Source organism: the organism of the source record quoted next, unplaced genomic scaffold (genome assembly GCF_019419815.1).
Source record: "Pyrus x bretschneideri cultivar Hongxiangsu unplaced genomic scaffold, Pyrus_bretschneideri_v1 Contig27, whole genome shotgun sequence".
NCBI lineage: Eukaryota > Viridiplantae > Streptophyta > Magnoliopsida > Rosales > Rosaceae > Pyrus > Pyrus x bretschneideri.
The window spans coordinates 4,203,722-4,219,090 of NW_025999579.1; the positions used below are offsets into that span (position 1 = coordinate 4,203,722).

Genomic DNA, 15,369 nt, shown 5'->3' on the forward strand with positions numbered 1-15,369 from the left:
TTCGTGCCAAACCTTTGGGCAAGAAAGACAAACTGCCATTTATTGTTTATGTATTTGTGTTTTCTTTCCTTACAACCAAAACTAATACTGAAAAGACAGAACCAAACTTTGAGGCAAACAGTAAAAAAATTTAAAACAAATTATGGCATAATTATCATATTGCAACATTTATATCGAGCTTAGTAGCATAAGCTTACAACCTAAGTAGGAGAATCTTAAGACATCACTTTGACTACATTCAGGGGACGAGTGCCTTCATATTAGTTGTGCCAATCCTGATTAGGGCCATCTAGACCATCTAGACTAGTTGATGCTTAGGCACTTAAAAGGAGAAACCAAGCTATTTTTGGAACCTCTACTACAAATCATTGATTACTATCCTTAACGAGTGCCATATGAATTATTAATTTCCCCATATAAATAAAAATAGACTTTCCAGACCAATGGAACATGAGGGCTTGCATTGTATAGCGGCATACCACTCAAACAATATTAGGAAGTTACCCAAGTCAAACCAGTGAAATCTTGCTCCTTGTGTCCATGTAACATGAAATTCGAATAAAGTAAGCATGTAAAGAGTTATCACAGGAGGCATTAAACTAATAAGAGAAACCCAATATTTCCCCTCACTCCAACTTATAAAGTTCCAGTGAAGTGGAAAGTGTGATGCTTACGGATGGATGAGCGAAACTAAAGTTTCAATCATCACATGTGATGGTACCTGCCTTCGCACCCAAAACACAAATTTTATTCTCAAAAAATTGGACAACAGCCGGACGAGATAAAACAGAATGAATAAAGAACAAAATACCCCGAGAATAAAGAACAAAATACCCCAAGATAAACTCTCAGATCATTGATATTGAAGGGATCAAAATTCAAAACAGCCAGTGCTCAATTCATTTTGGGCAAAGCCAAAACCTACTTTCGACCTAATCGAGCTAGTTATACCCAGAAGCATAAACATTTCATTCCAGCTAAAAACAGACTTTGGTAATTGAAACAGAAAACCAGAAAGCCTCATATTGCCTCAGGCATGTTTGACGAAACCTTAATCTTTAGCATGAACCTTAGATAACAATGATACAAATAGAGCTAGAAGACATACCTGACGAAGCCAAGCTAACATTGTCAGTGGTTGTAAATGCATGTTTATATCACACCTTTGAGCAAGAGATATAAACTGCCATTGCCCTTTATTGTACAACCATCACTACATGATCTTATCATGCAATTATATCATGTCTTTGGGCAAGAATGTAGCCTGATCAATATGATGCTATACACTGATTAAAAACACCTGACAACTTATACATTCTCCTCTTTGGAAAAGAATGTGAACATTTCATGGGTTTTGAATCACAATGAAAGTAAATAGGAAATTAGTTATTCCTTTTGAGTAAACCTTCATCTTTCTGAAGAAGCAGCGATTAGTACAGATAAACAAAAAACCCAACTTTCAATTTTCGAGAAGCAATAAATATAGAACCAGTTCTAACTGACTTGTTTCAATTCCAGGTGCAAAAGAGTCAGGGTTTTTAAAATAATGTTCGAAGGATTAGAGCCTGTTAATTTGGCTCTGATACCAAATGTTGGAATTTAAGTAAATTAACAGAAACTCTAATCACAATTCACAATACATATATATTTATATATCCATCGTTAGTCTCAAATTTACAAATGATCGTTAGTCTCAAACCTAAAGAAGCCATGGATGCCAAGTAGTTTCTTCTACCCACTAAGAGACCTTATGTTCAGATGGTGATAGAGCCAAGAACGCTGAACGTATTTATCTGTGAGCAGGGAACTCTTGCACTTATAGAAGCAATGGCAGCCAACTCCCATCTATCATGGAGGGTTGGTTATTTTCCCTTTGCTTCAAATCCCGATCGTGTAGAGGTGGTTGTGATTAGTGCTTCCTTTCAAATGCACGATGAAAGTATACCCCTCAATTATATGATGTAGCTTTCCACGTATCCAAACTCTTATTAATTTGTATTACCAACATATTCTTTCTCCTTTATCTATAAGTAGTTGAGTCCACATAGAATTCTTACATAAGCATCCAAACAGAGCATTGCCAAAACACCAAAAAAAGAATAAAATTTGGATTTAGCAACCATCGGAAGTTAAAAAAAAATAAAATAAAAAACTAAAGAAATAACAATGACAGAAAGAACAACAACATACAAACATAAAATAACGAACAGAGTCCAAGGTGCGATTTGGACTGGAAGCTTCCTGAAACATTTTTCAGAGCATTAATGAACGTCTCCTTAAAAGACATAGTACTGTATAAATTATGTCATATAAACATCAATTGGGAATGGGATTTAGTTTAGAGGCTAACCTTCCCATAATAAAGAAGAATGATGCGAAAACCAGAAGGTGGAAGAGGTGCATCATCAGCAAAAGAAGCACCGATTGGAGCAAAAAATAGTTGAGCACAGGAACCCAGTGCCTACAACACTTGTGAGTCCCCAACGCTCTCAAGTGCTTATATTTTTCAACATCTCGAGTTCGGAACTAAATTTGTACCAAAAAACATTCATCAGTAAATTATATTGACAACGTCAACCGAAATCAGTAAAGAAGAGCAATATTAGCAAATATCAAGCATCAGACGGAACCCTTTGATGCCTACACAGATGCTATCCACAGTCATATCGAATCTTTTACTTGTTTATGCAGACGAAACTCTCTCCTGGCTTCGTGCTTGAAATTCAACATAATAATTAACAATTAATTCCTTCAAAAGCAGAATTATAAAACTAAGAGCTCAAAATAATCTTATTACAAAAATTAAAATCAATAACACCCCAGAACAAGGAAATGTATCTCACTCTCTAGAAGTCACGCCAGCAAATGCTAGCCTCTTCCCTCCAACGTCATTTTCGCCTGTAATCAACCACCAATCGTACAGACATACCTTGAGAAATTCAAAAGTGTCCAGTGGTCCAACCTCTTCAGAATTTCCAATCCCAAAATCAGAAAATCAATATATTAACATTGTACCTTAACAAACCCCCAAATTTACAGTCAAAGAAAATTAATACAGTATCTCCAAAAAATAATCATAAGACAGAAAAATCAGAAAATTTTTACTGACAATAAAAATAAAAATAAAAAAGTAATATTTCTTTTTTTGTCAAAAAAAGTTAATATAAGAATTTCTAAAATCATAAAGACATCTGAGATAGAAGGAATTAAATGAAATACTGAAATCACATAAAAAGTTCATGAAGAATTTCTAAAATCAATTTTTTTTTTTTTTTTTGGACAGTTCAAGCTATTGGTTAGTTGATGTGGAATGAGGTTTTGGTTGTTTTACAGATCTTTTGTTTTCTTACCTATAGAAAGGAATTGAGGATGTATGTTTTTGTGTCATTTTGTATTTGTTCTAAATTTTTGGTTGATTTAAGTACTGATGTTTGTTTTAATTTCAGATTAATTTCGTCTTAAGTATATTAATTAAAATTTAGAAGGGTGGACCAGTGGTTTTTGCAAAAAAGGTTGGTTCTTCAATTTTTTTTTCGAATGTTTATGGTTGTTTGAACGGACTAATACAAACAAAGCTAAATTGAATTTCTTTTTTTGCATTGTATTTGCTTTTTTTAAATTCATTCCTTTTTTTTTAAATTCATTCCTTTTGTTTATCAATGTAATTTGGTTTTGCAGGTCAATTTTTTCCAAGAAGAAATTTAAACTTGAAATTGAATTGAGGTATAAATGCTTCCACTTATTTAGCGTGTTCAATTGATTATTACTTTGAATGCATTATGGTTTCAAATACCATTAGTACATTATAATGTTATAATATTTTTGTATAGTGGTTTGGAATAATTACGTGTGTGTGGCTGTGGTATTCATGTCTCCAATTTGTTCATAGAAAGAATTTCATGGGTGTCCATGAGAATATCATTGGATTTTCAAAACATTCAGATTAATTAGGAAAAACAAATTCACAGAGAAGATGATGTTTTACCTATTTTTTTAGTAATAATTTGTAGAAGTAGAAGATGATTGAATAATGTAGTGAGCTTAATTAGAGAAAAAAAAACCCAATTAAAAACGTGTAAAAGCATTATTATTAAGGAAAAGATATATGTTTAGTCAAATATCAAAAGCAAATCCTAGGAATAGTTGTGATATCAATGATTATAATTTGATGTTCTTATATATTGTGTGTAAAAGTAATATAATTTGAAGCCAACTATATTTAGGATAAGACGGGGAATCAAGCTGGGATTTTGTTTTGGTTTTTTGATGTATAGTATAGCTATATCCACTTTCATTTCTTCCTTTGTTTAGAGATTTTGTAATAGTGCGAAAGAGTATTACTCATTGCTCAAAAAATTACTCATTGTTGAAAAAAGTAATTTAGATCGTATCTCACAAGTCTCACACCCTCATATATCAGTAGCTTGGCATTAGATAAAATAAATAATAAATAATAAATAAATAAGAGCTTTGCCTACCACTCAGGTTTGTCCCAAAATTAGGTTATTTTTTGTTCTGATTTGTGTTGTCACATCCCGACCCAGGCCCCCACCAGATCTCGAGTTCGACTCCACCGTAGCACGATATTGTCCGTTTTGGGTCTCGACCATGTCCTCACAGTTTTGTTTCGGGGAACTCAGATGAGAACTTCCCAGTGGGTCATCCATCATGGGATTGCTCTTGCGTGCTACTCGCTTAACTTCGGAGTTCCTACGGAACCCGAAGCCAGTGAGCTTCCAAAAGGCCTCGTGCTAGGTAGAGATGAGAATATACATATAAGGCTTATATGATCCTCACCCCTGAACGATGTGGAATGTCACAAGTGTCCTTAAGTCATGTCATGTTTATCTGGTTTTTAATTGTTGATACAGGGCTTGAAGGAAATTGTGAAAAACTGCAATAAGGTACTCCCCCAACAAAGTCGTCAATCACCTGTTCACCCAAGGTCTCCTCCCTATTTCTCTTTCTCATCCATTTCTCTCTAAAATCTCTATCCTTCTCAAATTTATTTGCCTGATTTTATAATTTGAACTTTTCAGTTTTATTTATTTAGGCCAAATAGAAAAAATAAGTATTGGACTAAGTGATTAGTTGTATTAATGGATCTCTTATGCTAATAAATCTTGAGTGTTGGCCGAAGTGACAATAGTCGGAGTTCCAAAACATAAATTGTATGGTTCCTACAAAGCTTAAGAGGGACAATTATCTGGCCTGGAAAGCTCTTTTCACTCTAATCTTCCGGCGATACAAATTTACAGGCATCATCGATGGATCAGAGAAATGTCCACTGCCCTTTCTTCTTGATCAATATGGTGCAAGTACTGCAGTTCATAATCCTGATTTTGAGATCTAGTTTGAAAAAGGATCAAAATATCCTCATCTGGTTGAATTCAACCCTCTCTGAAGATCTCATTCCATTCACCGTCGGGGTCACTTCCTCTCGAGAATTATAGCAGGTTCTTGAACAAAGATTTGGTAGAGTCTCGACGGCACACATTCATCAGCTCTAATCGCGTCTTCATGTGATTTAGAAAGTAGATATGTCACTTTCTGATTATCTGCAACGTACCAAAGGCATCTTTGATGCTTTTATGGTTACCAGAGCCCCGGTATCAGAACAAGATCTCATTGCTATCACTCTAAATGGTCTCTCAGATGATTATGAATCCTTCATTGATTCTATAATGCTTCGAATTTCATTTACTTCCTTAGATGAACTTCATGGCTTACTCATGAACAAAGAGCTTTTCATGCATCGGAAGAAGAAAGCTCATTCATATTCTCTCACATAACCATTTTGAGCATTTGCTGCTCAAGCTCCACCTCTCCAGCAAGGTCTCTTACCTACATTGCTTCCTTCACAGGCATATGTTGTCCAACATTCTAACTACAACAATCGCAACAATTTCTAGGGCAATAATTGTGGCCGAGGCAACTTTCATAAAAAAAGTGTGTCATTCATCTCAGGGACAAAGTCCAGGCTTTTTTTGGGACAACTCATCAACATCATTAGTCTCATAGCAACCTCAAGACTCTACTTCTCAGGAGCATCATACTTCTCCAATTTTCTGAACCAGTTTCAGTTCCCACAAACACTCATCCAATGATTACTAGGTCTAAAGCAGGAATTTTCAAGCCTAAAGTGTTAGCAGCTACAAAACATCTTATTGATTCCAGTTCATTTGTGCCTACCACTTATTTGCAAGCCTTCAAGTATGATCACTGGAATAAAGTCATGCTTGAAAATTTTCAAGCTCTCAAATCCACAGGCACTTGGACTCTTGTACCCTCATCTCCCCATCAAAACCTGGTAGGCTGCAAATAGGTTTTCAAGATCAAAAGGAAACCTGATGGCTCCATTGATCGTTACAAAGCCCATCTTGTTGATAAGGGCTTTCATTACAAGAAATATTAATTTCAAAGAGATTTTCAGTCCAGTTGCCAAACCTGTTACTATTTGAATTCTCCTTACATTTACAGTGCAATATGATTGGTTTTTAAACCAACTTGACATCAACAATGCTTTTCTCCATGGTAATCTCCAGGAAGACGTCTTTATGCAACAACCCTTAAGTTTCTGTGATCCCTTCAAACCTTCATATGTTTGTAAACTCAACAAATCCCTCTATGGATTGAAGCAAGCTCCTAAGGAATGGTATGACAAACTATTTCAAACTCTGGAATCTCTTGGTTTCACAAATGCTCAATCTGATTGCTCTCTGTTTGTGAAGCTTAAACCATTCATTGTGACAGTCCTTGTATATGTGGATGATATATTGGCAACTAGTCCCAATACCTTTCTATGTCAATACTTTATTCAGCAGCTTAGTTCCTTATTTCCAGTTAAAGATTTGGGACCATTACACTATTTTCTTGGCTTAGAAGTTCACATATCCAATGAGGGCATTTTCTTGTCTCAAATCAAATATGCTTTAGATCTCTTAGTCAAGACAAACATGGAAGGTTGTAAACCTTGTGTTACTCATTTGGGAACTCAGAAGCTTAATCATGTTGAAGTGCTTTTGGCTGATCCTAAAGAATACAGATCTATCGTAGGGGCACTACAGTATCTCACTTGGACAAGACCTGACCTTTCCTTTGCAGTGAATCAAGTCTACCAATTACTGTCTATGTGATTCGCACTTTCAAGCTGTCAAAAGGATATTATGGTTCTTAAAAGGTACATTTAATCAAGGAATGTGGTTTAAGAAGAGTTCCTTGCATCTTAAAGTTTACTCTGAGGCAGATTGGGAAGGTTGTGTGTTTGATCGAAGGTCTAAGAGTGGTTATTGTACATATTTGGGTAGAAACTTGATTAGTTGGAGTGCCAAAAAGCAACATACAGTTGCTCGATCTTCTACAGAGGTCGAATATAGATCTCTTGCGCACACAGCAGCTGAACTCACATGGGTGTGTAAAATTTTCAGAGATGTTGCTTTTTAACTCACTACCATTCCCACTCGTGTGACAATGTTTCTGCAATTTCTCTGGCCTCAAATCCAGTCTTTCATGCTCGCACAAAAGCACATGGAAATTGATTACCATTACATTCGTGAATTAGTTCTTGCCAAGTTGCTCTGAGTGCAATATCTCAATACTCAGCACCAAGTTGCTGATATCCACACCAAATCTCTTTCCAAAGCTCGGTTCCAATATCTTCAATCCAAGCTTTCACTCGACCCTCCTCTGTTCAACTTGAGGGGGTGTAAAGAGGCACATAAATAGTTGGTTGTATTTTTTGTTACAAGTTTGTTACAACTGTCCATGTAACTAATTACTATATTAGTGAGTTAACTAGGTGTAATTAGTTACTAAGCTATTTTTAGTTGTATATAAACCTGTTGTAATTTCTTATTCACTAAGAAATAAAATACATGAGTTATTTCTCATAATGTTTAATCTTGAATTACAAATTCATCACTCAATTCCACAAGTCACATTCAGGCTAGCTACTTGGACTACTCTATTAAGAGCTTGGCAAAGATCATTTCCAAACAACCTTGCACTCCAAACCAAGGTCGCAAAAGTTCAAAAAACAATTGATGTTGTTGATCAATTCATCTATAACAATTGGTTGGCATGACAACATCTTAATTCTTCATTCACTCATTTGGGATTTTATTTTCTAAATGGGTGTAAAGATGAATTTTTATATATTGAATTGAGTTTGTGAGGGTAGTTTAGATAGTAAATTTCGGTTCAAAGAGAGATTGATTCTTTAACTAAAAATAATATGGGTGTAAAGAGTAAGTTGAGTGTAGAAAAATATTGTATGGGTTCAAATAAAAATTTTCATATAAAAATTAGAAATAAATAAATAAAAATGTGCAGAGGAATTTACTTTTAAGGAGAACCATCTCTAATTATCGGTTTTCTTTTCTAAGAAATTACTTTTAAAGAGAATCATCTCTCAGTTCATTTATATGTCAATGATTTTACTCCCAATTATAAACTTTTAAAATTTTACGGAACAATTTAAATATGATTCTAACGCTCTAATAATCAATCTCAAACATCCCCTAATCAACACAAGATTGTTTTGTGTAAGTGAAAGATAGAAAGGGTTGGACTTGGAGGCGAAGCCATGGGCATAAATTAAGGTCCTCGTCTCTATCTCCATGGGTCGAACAAGGATTCAAGCTGAACCACTAGAGTTGTACTCGCGAGTAAATCCGCCAAGCTGGCACTTCCATCCAGTTTTTTGGTCATGACAGTTTGATCCTTTTTGGGTCAAAGGCACTGAAAAAAGAGAAAAAGTCAAACAATCCGGATGTCTAGTGTAAAATTAGCCTCTTGAAAAATGTTATGACTCGTGGTAATAAAATAAAAACATGCAAATTTTTTGGTTACATATTTTTATTTTATTGGAATGAAATGTCACATAATAGCATGCCTATAACATGTAAATTGTTCTCGATTTGAAAAAGAAAATTACTTTTTTAAGTTCATAAAGGTGAAAAAAGGAAATGGGTATATACTTTCATCGGAGTAATTAGGCATTTTTGCCCCACGGCTGCAAAACGAAATACATTCAAAAGCCGCCTGTACAAAGAGGATTCAAAGTTTTTGGAACTAAGATGACGAAGGAAATCAAATCATCATAACCATGCTCCCCATCCAGGAAACAGTTGACAAAGACGCTTGGGATCAATCGCATCTTGTATAAGTTGTTGAACCTGCAAAGTCGGGTTTCTCTTAATACAGATATCCGAAGCTAAGATATAATCTTCAACTAAATTTCATTGGTGCTACTTGTTCCATATTATAGGTACATTGATGAAACTGTGGCGCACGAGAACTACCTGTCCATGTATGCTTCGCTTTTCCCCTTCTTCATATCCATCGAGTTTTTGTTTTACACGCATCAGTGCACGCGTGCAGCATCCTTGTTACCTTCATATTCATCTTGAGAGCCTTCAAACCTTAAATTCTCGTCATCATCCGTTTCCTAACCAAGAAAAAGAAATGTATTCAGTGTAAGCAATAACGAACAGCTACTGGTGAAACAATTTAAGAACGTCAACTGAGATGGCTGGTTGCATTAAACGTTTGATATTTTGTGATCCCTCCAATTTATTCCACCCCCTTAGTCCTGGACTTAGATTGGATATGCATATGCTGAATGTATACAGACTACTAAGTTTCAATTTCCTTTTGACGCTGCAAAGCTTTCAGAGGTGATAAAGCCCACTTATAAAGTGGATCATGGATAAGAACCTGCATCGAAAACCCATCAGATATCGAGAGAAGTGAGAAGCTGCGAATTTTGGTTATTAATTAGAGAAATTGACTCGAGTAACATACCTCAACAATGGTTAGTAGTGCTTCTTTATTTGTCCTCATAACAGAAAGAGTTTCTTCACAGCATCTTCTGAAAACCCCTTCCACTCCGGTGACACCCATGCCATCAATGATGTCCCTTGTAAGTCTGACTGGAATATGTAAATATCGGTTTAATATAAGAACTTTGAAGTATTTATGTCAGTAAGCTAGGAAAACAAGCTTAGCAGGGAAAAAATAATCACAAAGTACAAACCCGTTCTGGTGTTTTGAGTATCAAGCCTTGTTCAAAGGCAATGCCAAGATCTATATGAACAACTTCTGCAGTCGTTTTTTCAGTTAAGATATTCATAGAATGTCGATCTCTGAGGCCAACGATATAACCAACCTGAATATGGAGCACGGTTTTCAAAATTATTACAGACCATACTCAACACCAATTGCCACAGAATGAGTATAAATCACTTACCATTGAACTAGCAGCAACACTTCGTGTGTATGAAAGTCTCTACTCAAACCAGTCAGCCGGTTGCAAAAACCTCGCCAGGCCTGCATGAGGTTTTTATTTGGAATTAAGAGGCTCACCGGCTTAATATTTGAAAAACTAGCTGTTCACCCAGAGAAATGATATACCTGAACTTCCCACAAACTTCCTTGAATGCCTTGCGCTTGTCCTTTCCCTGCCGAAAACCAAAGCATTTATATAAGTTTGTTTAAAGGTGAGCATCTGCTTTTGAATGAGAGTACTAATTTGGTATCCAGACATACATCTGTCTCTAAAAGAAATTTACAAATTTTCCATGTTTAGTAAACAGGAGAGCAATCGTCCTTCTCAATGATGCTCTTTTGATTTGGTTTTCTTCACTCACAATAAACTTCCAATCGTTACAAAATTTTAAGAATATGTACTTACATTTGCCATATGTTCTCGGCATTTGAGAAATGACCAGTCCCCCACTCCATGGTGACCATGGGCCCTTCTATTTCTCGTGCTGAAATTTGAAAAAAAGAAAATTAGAACAACCAAATTATTCGATCGTTGTAAATCTTCATGTTGGCTTTAAAAGAAGGTACCCATTACTTTCCTATAAGATATTCTCCAAGAGGAAGAGTGCCATTAACCCATTCAAGAACACCGGTACTTGGAGTAAAAATGGAACCACCTATTTCATCAAGAAAATTGTGACATTTCAATAGGTAAAAAGAACTAAACGATAAAGATCATTGTTAGGAAAAAAAATATTCTAACAAAGAGATGCATATCCAGTCGGAATCAATAATGCAATTTTCACACTAATTAAAGATACATGACACAAACCTGATAACATGCATTTCGTAACGGAAATTTCAAACTGTAAATGTTCAAGAAAATGCAAAACAATCAAGGGAACTAATTCCTCATTGCACTATAACAATCATCCAAAGAAAGAACGCTGGTGAATTCTTTTCCACCAAATTAAATATCAACCTTCAGCTTTACAATGACGTGATATGAAATTAGTGTTGAAGAAGATACCTTGTATGTACGCACTCCTAATCTTCTTTTCCATGTATCCTTGTGGTTCTGTAGAAAGGTGTTGACGAAACCAAAAAAATTGTTCCATTACCTGTAAATTTATTTGAAAAAAAAAAAAAAAATATATATATATATATATATATATATGTGTGTGAGAAAAACAAGAAATAAGTACTTGTACCGAGAGCAAAACAGGCTACTGAAACATTTATTTAAGAGAAGATTAAAAAAACGAAAAAAGTGAGACTCCATTGAAGGCCATCTCATGCTGACCTTGGCCACGCAGAAGCTTTGCTTCTTCAAGCTGCCATGAAACAAAAGTTTACCAGTGTAAACTTCTAACTTCTTAATGATCATTTTGTGGAATTGTATGGGATTATTATGATATTATGAAAGTATGTAATTATCTTGAGCATTTTTTTATTAGTATTATGAACATATTTCTTATATATAATGCACTGCTTTTGAGACAATAACACCATGAGCATTTGTCAAATTATTAATTTGTTAGAGAAAATAAAAACAGTAGTACATGCTTTAAGAAAAAGACTAACTTAGCTACTTATAAAGACAATAACACCATATGTCATTTCTCATGCATAGGAATGAAAAGGAAAAATAAAATTGAGGATAGGAATTAGCGGGAAAAAATAGAGGGAATGTTTTGTTTTTTTATTTATTTTCAGTTTTTTAATCATTTTTAAGAGTGAAATGACTTAATTACCCTCACATGTTGTGCACATCGTCTCACTTAACAGAAATATGGATGGAATATATGAAAAACTAATGGTATGGGGCAAATTGGCTAAAAAAATTAGTTTGAGTCCTTCATTTTCCAATAGAAAAGTTCAGGGGGGAAATCAAAAGCTAAGTGGAAGTTCAGGGAGTAAATCGACAATTTACTCATATATATACAGGCTCTTTAAGGGAAGGGATTCCCATTTTTTCAAAAAAAATGTGGACACCCTCTTGACCATTAGATTTGACTTTAATGAAATTCTATGGCTGAGATTAAATCACAAGCCACAGAATCTCAACTACAGGATTTTATTAAAGTCAAATCTAACGGTTAAGAGGATGTCCTCATTTTTTTTGAAAAATGGGGATCCCTTCTCTTAAAAGCTTCATATATATATATATGTATATATAAGTACAAATGCAAGCAAAATTAGGAATTCAGGATACTCAAAAATACATATAAACTGCCAAAATTGCTTTGAAATGCGTTATTAAGAAAACTTATGGGCTCGATCATGGGTTGTCAGCCAACACCGGAACAAATTGCTGCACAGCATTATGGATCCCCAAGGATTCAGAACCCAAATTTGGGCCATTTTTCAACAAAAGTGTATTAATACAGTCCACAAGTTTGTGTGAAATCTTTCCTTCTTCCCTGGGCAAGATGCAAGATGAGAAAACATCATGTACTCCATCATGAATATAGAAATGGAAATGCCAAATCGCCGGGGGGCAGGGGGAAGATGGGAGGGTTACCTAATGCGAGAAATTTTTTTGACAAAATGCTCAACAATCTCTTCCCTAAGACTCGGTGGGAAATCTCCAGGAGGATTCTCCAAAAGTGAATGGAGAGTAAGAACGCAGCGAAAAACCTCCTCCTCGGGATTAAATTAGCTCGAGTTTTCGTCTACCTTCTCCATGTACTTCTGTACTAGGCCTTATCAATGCAGAGTAAGATAATTAAGACAAACTGAATAACGACAGTGGGAAGAGATATTAGCTTGAGGTTATTTGTTCAAATCATTTACTCACTGCAATAGGTGTGCCTCTTCATCTGAAATCGATAGTCTCTGACAGCTAATAGATGCCGGAGAATAATCCCACATTCCGATTGAAAGCTTGGGACATTATCATTATGTAAGACCTCACATATATGATTAAAAAGATTTTTAACCACAGCTAACAAGGGCAACCGCTTGCCTGAAAGGATGATGAAAACAAGCATAAGCATAATTAGATGTAGACTGTTTAACCAGGTAACGACTTGCACTACATCAAAGCTTAATCCGCTGACCGCTTTTAATACCTGAAAACTTATCATCCTCTGCTTGTTGCACAACTATCCGTAGAGTCTTTGCATATATCAACTTGGGCAATCGCCGCTTGCTTGAGGAGGATATCTCCAACGAAGCACACTGAATCAACAGATTAATAAAGAAAGGCCAGGTCTAGGCTGCAATAACAATACAAGCAGTTCACTCCACTATTGTAACGATTATATGTGTTTTACTACAAACTTTGCGATTAATCTTGAATAAAATCATCATAATATCGTGAGGACTTTCATCTGGTTTAAGCTCTGCAGTGTTCCTTCCGAGATATTTACAGAAACCAATCGATCTTTCTCCTTCTAACCATGTATTCAAAAACTTTAATCATACAACAATTTCCTCAAAACGGAGAAGTACTACTGTGTTTGGCAGCAAGAACGCAATAGCATAGACAACTCTGCAATTCAGAAACACTATTGAACATAAAATTTCAGAAGACTTTCGGGCATTCGGAGCCGAAACAACCTTTCAACCCGATTGAACTCCGAGTTTAAGCTAACTTTTGGGAAATCAAGCGGACATTAAGCTTCTGTTCAACTTTCAAAAACTTCAAATATTTTTCTACAAATTGAATCATCATAACTAATCAGAACAGACGATCCTCTTGGCTATTAAGTCATACAGTTCTTCAGATTCCTGAAAGCAATTACTACCCGTTTAAACAATTCCATTTTCATTTCGTATGACTGCATTTTCCCGGCGACCAAACAGATGGTAAAGACAAATGGGTGAGAGAAAAAGAGAGAGTAAAAAATAGACACTTCTCGAGTCTTGACTTTATCGGAGGAAGGCTTGGAGACAATCTCCTGGACGTCTCTGGAGGTCACCATCGGAGGCCGCCGAAGCTCAGATGACGAACCCGCCGGTCTGAGTATGAGAGACTGGAGCTACGGTTTCGTTCCCAGGCGAGAATTTGGGCGGTTTGCGGCGGAGAAAATGGCGGGAAGACGGAAGGCGGGGCGAGTGGACTGTGGAGTGTTGCGAGGGAGGGAGAAATTTTTAAACAGTATAGCATGTGTTTTTAGATAAGTGGTAAGAAATTTTATTTGTTAAGTTATTAAATTTTTAACACACATATTTTATTATTTGTATAGTGACACACGGTGTATCGTCTCGTGTGCCGATTACATTGAAAAATCTCTCTGAGAGAGGGTTTTTGTTTGTTTGGTAAGAGGGGTTTAAGACAGGAAAGGGTAATAATTGCTCATGTTTGATAATACGGCCGACGAAGAAGTGGGAAAGACGATGCTGGTAAATATTTCCATTCTTCTCTTTCTATCGTTTGGGACCCCACCCCAGTACAAATATTTATACACGACATGTTGTTGGTTTCAATTGAACCGTAATTCTTTTTACAAACGATAAGGAAATATACATTAAATACGAAATAGTATGTTCATCTAAACTATGGGGAGGCGAATTGGGACACAGGTTTCGAGTGTATGGGCGAGTAATTTTAACCAACTGAATTACAAGTTACTTGCCATTTGAATTGTAACTAATTCAAAATGAAATTATAAATACACTTTTTAGCTTCTCAGACTTCCTTGTTTAATCACGTCCACTGTTTTTTCCATGATACATTCAATTTGGTAGTCAGAAATAAAGAGCTAATAAAGATGTGTGAAAATCAGTTCACTAAATCGTAACCTATGGGAAAGATACAATAATTGAAATTCACTATTAATTACAATCAGAAAATGAAACTCATACTTCGAATGACTGATCCTATTGGGACGGCTACGAGTCAACCAAAGCGTAAGTGTACAACATGATTAGTATTGTAACACGTATTATAATACGTGTGAAATTATAGCATCACGTGCAAATGTATAGTTACATTGAAAATTATAACGTTTGTTTGTACAATGCATTCCTAAAGGATACTGGCCCTAACACAGGGGGATCAGCTAGCTCCGCCTCCTGTATTAAAGTAGGGCGTGCAGGCTCCTCGTCCTTCTCCTCCTGAACCCTAGTTCCTACTTCTTGTACTGAATTAAAGCA

At 35.7% G+C, this 15,369-nt stretch overlaps 1 long non-coding RNA gene across 1 annotated transcript; it reads right to left on the bottom strand.

Moving 5' to 3' along the window:
* Window positions 1-9,141: 9,141 nt before the first annotated feature.
* LOC125478861 lies at window positions 9,142-9,451 on the bottom strand. Its single transcript, XR_007259635.1, has 2 exons — window positions 9,303-9,451; window positions 9,142-9,176 (listed from the first exon to the last, which is right to left on the bottom strand). It is a non-coding gene; the product is annotated as an uncharacterized LOC125478861 (long non-coding RNA).
* Window positions 9,452-15,369: the final 5,918 nt, after the last annotated feature.